The sequence below is a fragment of the Pimephales promelas genome, chromosome 1, assembly GCF_988280905.1.
Source record: "Pimephales promelas chromosome 1, fPimPro1.hap1.1, whole genome shotgun sequence".
NCBI classification, from domain to species: Eukaryota; Metazoa; Chordata; class Actinopteri; order Cypriniformes; family Leuciscidae; genus Pimephales; species Pimephales promelas.
The window spans coordinates 25,670,557-25,677,839 of NC_142769.1; the positions used below are offsets into that span (position 1 = coordinate 25,670,557).

The window sequence follows — 7,283 nt, forward strand, 5'->3', positions numbered from 1 at the left end:
TTATTGGACCTGAGAGAAAATAATGTAGTTCCCTATCGAGGGAACTCAACACTGCGTCGAGAGTCGACACTTTGGGAACGCTCCCCAAGCGTGCGCCCCCAAAGTTTCGATTCTCGACACAGTGTCTCATTCCCTTCTCAGGGAACAAGGGTTATAGTCATAACCCGAGACGTTCCCTTGCGTAGTCACTCCGAGTTACATCGGATGACGGAGAATGGGGGCTTTAGGCGAAACATTCCCGGTCATCCGACGTAACGTCTCCATTCCCTACTCAGGGAACAAGGGTTACATACGTAACCGAGACGTTTTCTTAAGACGTTCTGCTCTACTGTTTTGTTGTGTTTGGTTTTCACCTTGTTTGACTGGCAAATAAAACAAAACTTGACATCAGAAACCCAGTTCCTAAAAACATGACACAGACAGTTGTATGATGATAGTTTTTTATTAATGTTCTTGATGACAGTGTATTGATTTCAAAGTTTTTTTTTTTTTTGTTTGTTTTTTTTAAAGCAATGGACTATCACGTCACTATAAATATGGGGTATCTTTGGTTTCCATTCAAATAGATATTTTACATAGGCTACTCATACTCTGCTACAACCTGTGCTTTTTTGAAGAAGAAAAAGAAGAAAAGGAAAAATAGATTTCAACAGTGTAGTTCCTAACAGAGTCACCATGTGTCCTTAAAAACCTTCAGTCTAATCAGAACCACATTCAGTCCTAAACACAAAATCCATTTACCTCATGTTCTCTTTCTGTCCATACTGACATTTGCAGTTCCCAAGTTGTTGTGAAAATATCTAAGACTGTGTTTATTGTACAACAAATCTTCTACCAGTATTTCAGTCAGTTGATGTTAGCAACACCAGGTATCATGAACTTCAAAGCTCTGCCTCTTCCTAATTTTATTTAGATGAGGGGAGATATAGACACATTATAAATGGAAAACTAGACATGATGAGAGTTGTTGAAATTCTTATAATCTCACGTGTATCTCAGCTTCACACATTCCCAAACAACCAATAGCACTCATTTGCAAATACTCTGGGACTTAAGAAATGTCACAACAGAAAGGCAAAATAATATATTCCTGAATTGCAATGCATACAAACATGGAAAAAAATAAATAAATAAACAAGACATCTACAAAATGAATTAATTGATATGAAACATTCGCAATAAACTTTTACTTTGCAGCATCCTTCAAAATGTTTTCCTTTTCATGATCCATGGAAAAAAGATAGTTTGCCGTTTGGAAAAAAAAAAATAATAAAAAAAACCCCCACTTTTCATCAGTTCAGGTTTATCAGAGTTGACAAAGCCAACTCATACGCTCAAATCCAGGGCAGTTGTAAAAATGATAAAATATGCTTGAATGCCAAGCACTCCTTTTACCTTTACCAGGTTTTCTATTTATTTCTCTCTTTGATTTTTGCCCTCCGAAGAGATTTATAACTGTATAAAACACTATGAGGCTCTCTTCATAAAGCCAGAGAATGACCTGTGCCCCAACTGTTCTGCACCTGAATGTCTGTTGGAAAGTGCAGTATTATCCAGTTTGGCAATCACACTGTAAAAAATTTCCTGTAGAATTTACAGGAATTTACTGGCAAAAAAGTTGCCAATAAAATCCTGTAAAAATGTTGGAAATTGCTGTAAAATTGATTACAGTGTAATACTGTAAAGCAATTTACAGTTGATTGTTGTATATTAAATTTATAGGTATACAGTAATTTATAGGGTTTTTTACAGTAACATTGAATTAAACCTGTATTTTATTTTACAGCAATATTTTGTAATTTCACTAAAGTACAGTATTTACCTGGCAATAAAGTTGCCAATAAAATCCTGTAAAATACCCCCAAAATTCAAGTAGATGCTGTAATAGTTTAACATTTAAAAAGCTAAAAAGAATCATTTTAACAGTGAACTGTACTCTATTATTTACCATTATATTGATGTAGATGCATTAAAATAAACATTTAAAAAAACAAACACAAAGTCAAAGCTGTTGTAGAAAAATATTTATTAAAATAATCAGCAAATTACTACAAGACTGGTAACAACAATTTTACTTTTTCAAGTACAGAAAATCTTTTCAAAATCAGTCACAAAATAACTACAAATAAGGCTTAACACCAAGATACTGGGTTCAATAAAAGTTAAAGGGATAGTTCATCCAAAAATGAAAATTCTGTCATCATTTACTCACCCTCAAGTTGTTCCAAATCTGTATGAGTTTCTTTCTTTGTTGAACACAAAAGATGATATCTTAAAGAATTTTGGTAACCAGACAACTGAAAGTAAATGGCTACCACCAACTGTTTGATTACCAACATTCTTCAAAATATCTAAGTTCAGCAGAAGACAGAAACTCATACAGGTTTTTAACAACATGGGGGTGAGGAAATGGTGAATGATTTTCCATTTTTGGGTGATAGTTCACTTTGAAATTAATTTTTGATATGTTTTATCTTACCTCAAGGGGATCCAAGATGTAGGTGTCTTTGTTTCCACAGTAGTTTCAATTTTGACATTTTTTGGTCAAACCGTTGTTGTCTGTCAGTCATACACTGGAGGTGAAGGGGGTCCTCAATTGGTTCACCTCAAAGAGCAGCACAGAGAAGTCCAAATTAAACATGATTTAATGACTCGTACATGTAAGTACACATTGATGGCCTAAGACACGAAACGAGCGGTTTATGTGAGAAAACGAACAGGATTTATATAATTTTTACCTCTTGTAATCATAGCCATGACAAAATGATCTGCCAGCACGGGCGCTTCGGTCTGCGCATGCGCTGGAAGTGATTGCTTGCGCGCCTACGTCACTCTTTGTTTATACCATAGACAGTAAAAGAAATGGACAGAGCGATCTCATTGGAACTCCATTGAGACGATTGAAGCCCGTTTTTGGCAATTTGTTAGCACTTCCGTCCCTGACGCGCAGACTCAAACAGAGCTTGACGACGTAGATGTGACGAGAGCAAACCGTCTGTCTTCTAGTGCAGTGGCATGTGAAATCTGAATCATTCCCTTCCGATACATGCAGAGGCGGAGAGTATGAATAGGAGCTGTCCATGAGCGAGGAGCAGGAGACACTTTTGCTAGGTATTCTGATTAATTATTTTGTCTTTTTGCCTCCTATTTTGCCTTACTATTTCTTTTCTTCCTTGTAGGCCAGAACGAGACTTCCTTAGATTTCCACGACGCATGCGCGAGAATTGCGATCTAAGCTGGTGTAAGCAGATCGCAAATCTCGCGCATGCGTCGTGGAAATCTAAGGAATTCTCGTTCTGGCCTACAAGGAAGAAAAGAAATAGTCGAATAAACTCGTTATTTTTGTTTGTTTTTTCGCACAAAAAGTATTCATGTCGCTTGATAAACATATAGTTGAGCCACGGTAGTCACTTGGGATATTTAAACATTTTCTTCATTGACTTTCTGGGCCGTCAAAAGGCAGTCCCTTAGGAGCCAATGTGGTAGTTATACAGCTCTCAAATTTAATCAAAAATATCTTAATTTGTGTTCCGAAGACGAACGAAGGTCTTACGGGGTGAGTAATTAATGACTTAATTTTCATTTTTGGGTGAACTAACCCTTTAAAGACGATTTCGGTATATCTAAATATGTTTAGTAAAAGGTAAAACTTCCGAAATCTCCGTGTAAATATTGAGTGACGTCACACGCAAGCGATCACTTCCGGCGTAACATTGAACTGATTCAGTTCGGTTCAGTTGGACATTGAACAACTGATTCAGGTCACTTGGACGTCACTGTGACTACACGAGGTAAAAACGATACAAATACTGTTCGTTTTCTCACAAAAACCGCTCGTTTCGTTTCTTAGGCCATCAATGTTTACTTACATTTACGAGTCATTAAATCATGTTTAATTTGGACTTCTCTGTGCATGCTATTTGGTGGACCCCCTTAGCCTCCAGTGTATGACTGATAGACAACAACGGTTTGACTGAAAAATGTCAAAATTGAAAATACTGTGGAAACAAAGACACTTACATCTTGGATGCCCTTGAGGTAAGATCAAACATATCAAAAATTAATTTCAAAGTGAACTATCCCTTTAAGCTCAAACAACAGAATGTCAAAATTGTTAACTCACATCTTACATTTTGTACTTTTTTTACATTTTGTGTAATTATAGACATCTCAGTTTTTTGTTTTATATATACATTTGACAACTCACATGCTTAACCACTCAAGGTCCACAGGGTAGCCTAATGAGAAGAGTAGGATTGACTGTGTTGTGCCTCTTCTCTGAGGTCTTTCCACTTTCATTGATGTTCTTGGTAAACATCTGCTCAAAAATCAGTGAGAAAAATACAAGCAGAAGCTTTAGGATCATGTGCAGACTTATGAAAATATACCACTTTACAATAAGCATTATTTGCACTACTAAAAAGGATTTGTTCACCACAAAATGACATTTCTGTAATTAATTACTCGTTAATCTGTCACTACTGACCTTCATTCATTTTCAGGAACACACATTAAGATGTGTTTGATGAAATCAGAGAGGTATCTGAACCACACATAGACCACAACGTCATTACAACGTCCGGGGCCCAGAAAGGTAGTGAAAACCTCATTAAAGTAGTCCATGTAACTTCAGTGGATCAACCTCAATGTTATGAAGTGATGAGAATACTTTGTGTTCTAACGTAGAACCTGGAAGCGATGCACTGTTTACTACAGCGTCAGAGATTGACACAGAAGAGAAGAGATTTTGTGGTTGATCCAGTGTAGTCACATGGTATATTTTAACATTGTCTTAACTGCTTTTCTGGACCTTGGAAGTTGCAATGATTTTGTGGCCTATGTGTGGTTCAGAAACACTGTAAGATTTCATCAAAAATATCTTAATTTGTGTTCCGAAAATGAACGAAGGCCAGTAGTTAATTAATGACAGGTGAACTAACATTAATTTTTAGATGAACTAATCCTTTAACATATACAAATTTATATTTCAGTAATCTGTTACCTTTGAACAAATTCAAGTGTGCAGGATGCCTCGTGCTGGTACACCAGATTAAAGTTGTAGTAAGTTGCAAACAAAGCAGTAAATTCAGCCATGAAATTGGGGTGTTGATTCAGAACCACTTGACCCTCAATACTCAGCATCCACTGGGTTGCAGTGAGAATTTCACCTAAAAATAAAACAAATGAAGAGAAAAAAGAAAACAGTTTATAAAAATGTATGCTAAAATACAACAGGCAAAATGTATTAAGTAATTTAAAGATTCTGGAACGTGCATTACCTAAGACAATCAGTCTCAGAGAGTCTGGAAGTGTAGAACTTTTTTCCACTTCAGCTGCTGTTGCTGACATCTACAATAAAAAATAAAAGGAAAAAAAATGTAATGTAATTAAGTGCAGTATATGCAGTAAATGCAGTACAGAGAGATTTCCCAGCCCTCATCAATATGGCATTTTAAAATGCCTAATTAAGTAATTCAGAGTTGTACGTGAAATGACGGTATCCAATCTTGCAAATCAGTGTTGTGTCTGGTCAAATCTAGCACCTTTACAAGACTTCTGATAACCTGTATGGTCTCTATAAATGAAACTTAAAAGCTGCACATTTTTAAATGCACGTGAAAAGTCAGGTAACGTTACACCACAGGTAAAACAGCAGTTTAGAACATTAATGTGACCTACAATGATATTGCTATCGTATTGATAATTTACAGTGATACATTTCTCATTTAGATTTAGGTTCAAGTTATATAAGAAAACGATAAATATGGGAACTTTGAACAGAAAATAAAATTAACTTTCAAATATTTTGCCAGTCATTTTGAATTTAGTTATGACGCAGGGATTTGTTAAACACTGGGTTTACTTGCTCTCAATAATAAATCCAAACTAGTGAAATAAATGATTTAAATAGCAGCATCATGCAACGATGTTAAAATCATATTCTAATGTTTTTCATCAGCAAAGCTAACTGCACGTGCGGATTTACGTTCCTTCTCAAGAGCACTTCAGTATGCCTTGTTTTCCAAACTGCAAAATGTGCAAATGCTCGAAAAAATACTCTCTGGAGAGCATGACGAACAGGCATAGGCCTGTTAACGTTACTATCATTGCGCGCTGCAAATTGATTTGCGTTAAATAGTTATGATGCAGGCCTTTATTAAACACTGGTTTTACATGCTCTCATACGAAAATCGAAATCAAACGAAATCAAAACTGGTAAAATAAATGAGAAAATAGCAGCATCCAACGATGTTAATATAGCCTATTCCAATGTTTTCGTCAAGAAAGCTAACTCTCACCAAGACTTAAGTGGATCCGATCTGTCGTCTTGCAAACTGCAATGCTCTAAAATACTCTCTTGAGAGCAAATTCAAATAAAACTGTAACAAACTGCAGCATTCGTCCATAACATTTAAGATAGTTTTACCTTGTGCTTGTAAGTTCAGATAGCCTCACCACTGAGCGCGCGCCGTCGCGATTGCCTCGCCTGAAACAAGAAATTTAAAATTAAAGACACATTGCTTTACTAAATAAACGTAACGTTTCGATGGAAAATATAGGAATCAAACACTTTTACATCACACTAAATGTCCTGATAACACGCAGTTGTTAACAAGTCGATCAATAATTGCATGATATAATGACATGCCAATGTTATGAATTCTGTTCAAAATATGAATCGCTCATTAAGTAATACATTAGATTGTAAATATTTATGGACGTAAATTTAAGTTAACTTACCAAAAATTGAGTAAATAGTGCCTTTTATCTTCAACTCGATCCTGCCCTGCTCCAGTCCACCAGATTTCAAATGTAATCAGCCCGCGCAATCCCATAATGCCACGTCACAGTAAATTGTTGTAAAACGTATGAACTACAGTGAAAACACCTCTTACCTGTAAATCAATTTACAGTTGACAGGGAAATATACAGTAAACAACTGTAATACTCCTTTTGACCCATAATGCATTGCGAATTACAGTAATAACTTGTAAAATGATAAAACAATAAATTTCTGTAGAATTTTGCTGTAGAATCTACAGCAATTTTTACAGGTCTAGACTAAAGTGACTATGACTCCTGCAGAACAGTGCAGCACCCTCAGAGAAATATTCCAGAGAATATTAGGATAAGCGCTTTAGTGTCAGACATCCAAATGGAAAGACTGTTGAGAATGGTTTAAAAATATTAACACGGTTCATAATTGCCTTTTATAATTATGTTTACATCCATAAGAGAGCATGCACAGCCACACACTTAAAGAAATACAAAAAGGATATTAT

The 7,283-nt window shown here is 35.8% G+C and overlaps 1 long non-coding RNA gene across 2 annotated transcripts; it reads right to left on the minus strand.

The window, feature by feature from the left end:
- Positions 1–3,904: 3,904 nt before the first annotated feature.
- LOC148998433 (uncharacterized) lies at positions 3,905–7,042 on the minus strand. Of its 2 annotated transcripts, XR_016157613.1 has the most exons (5): positions 6,742–7,042; positions 6,428–6,487; positions 5,280–5,349; positions 5,003–5,168; positions 3,905–4,318 (listed from the first exon to the last, which is right to left on the minus strand). It is a non-coding gene; the product is annotated as an uncharacterized LOC148998433 (long non-coding RNA). The 2 variants fall into 2 exon arrangements; XR_016157562.1 differs by having other exon boundaries at positions 6,428–7,042.
- Positions 7,043–7,283: the final 241 nt, after the last annotated feature.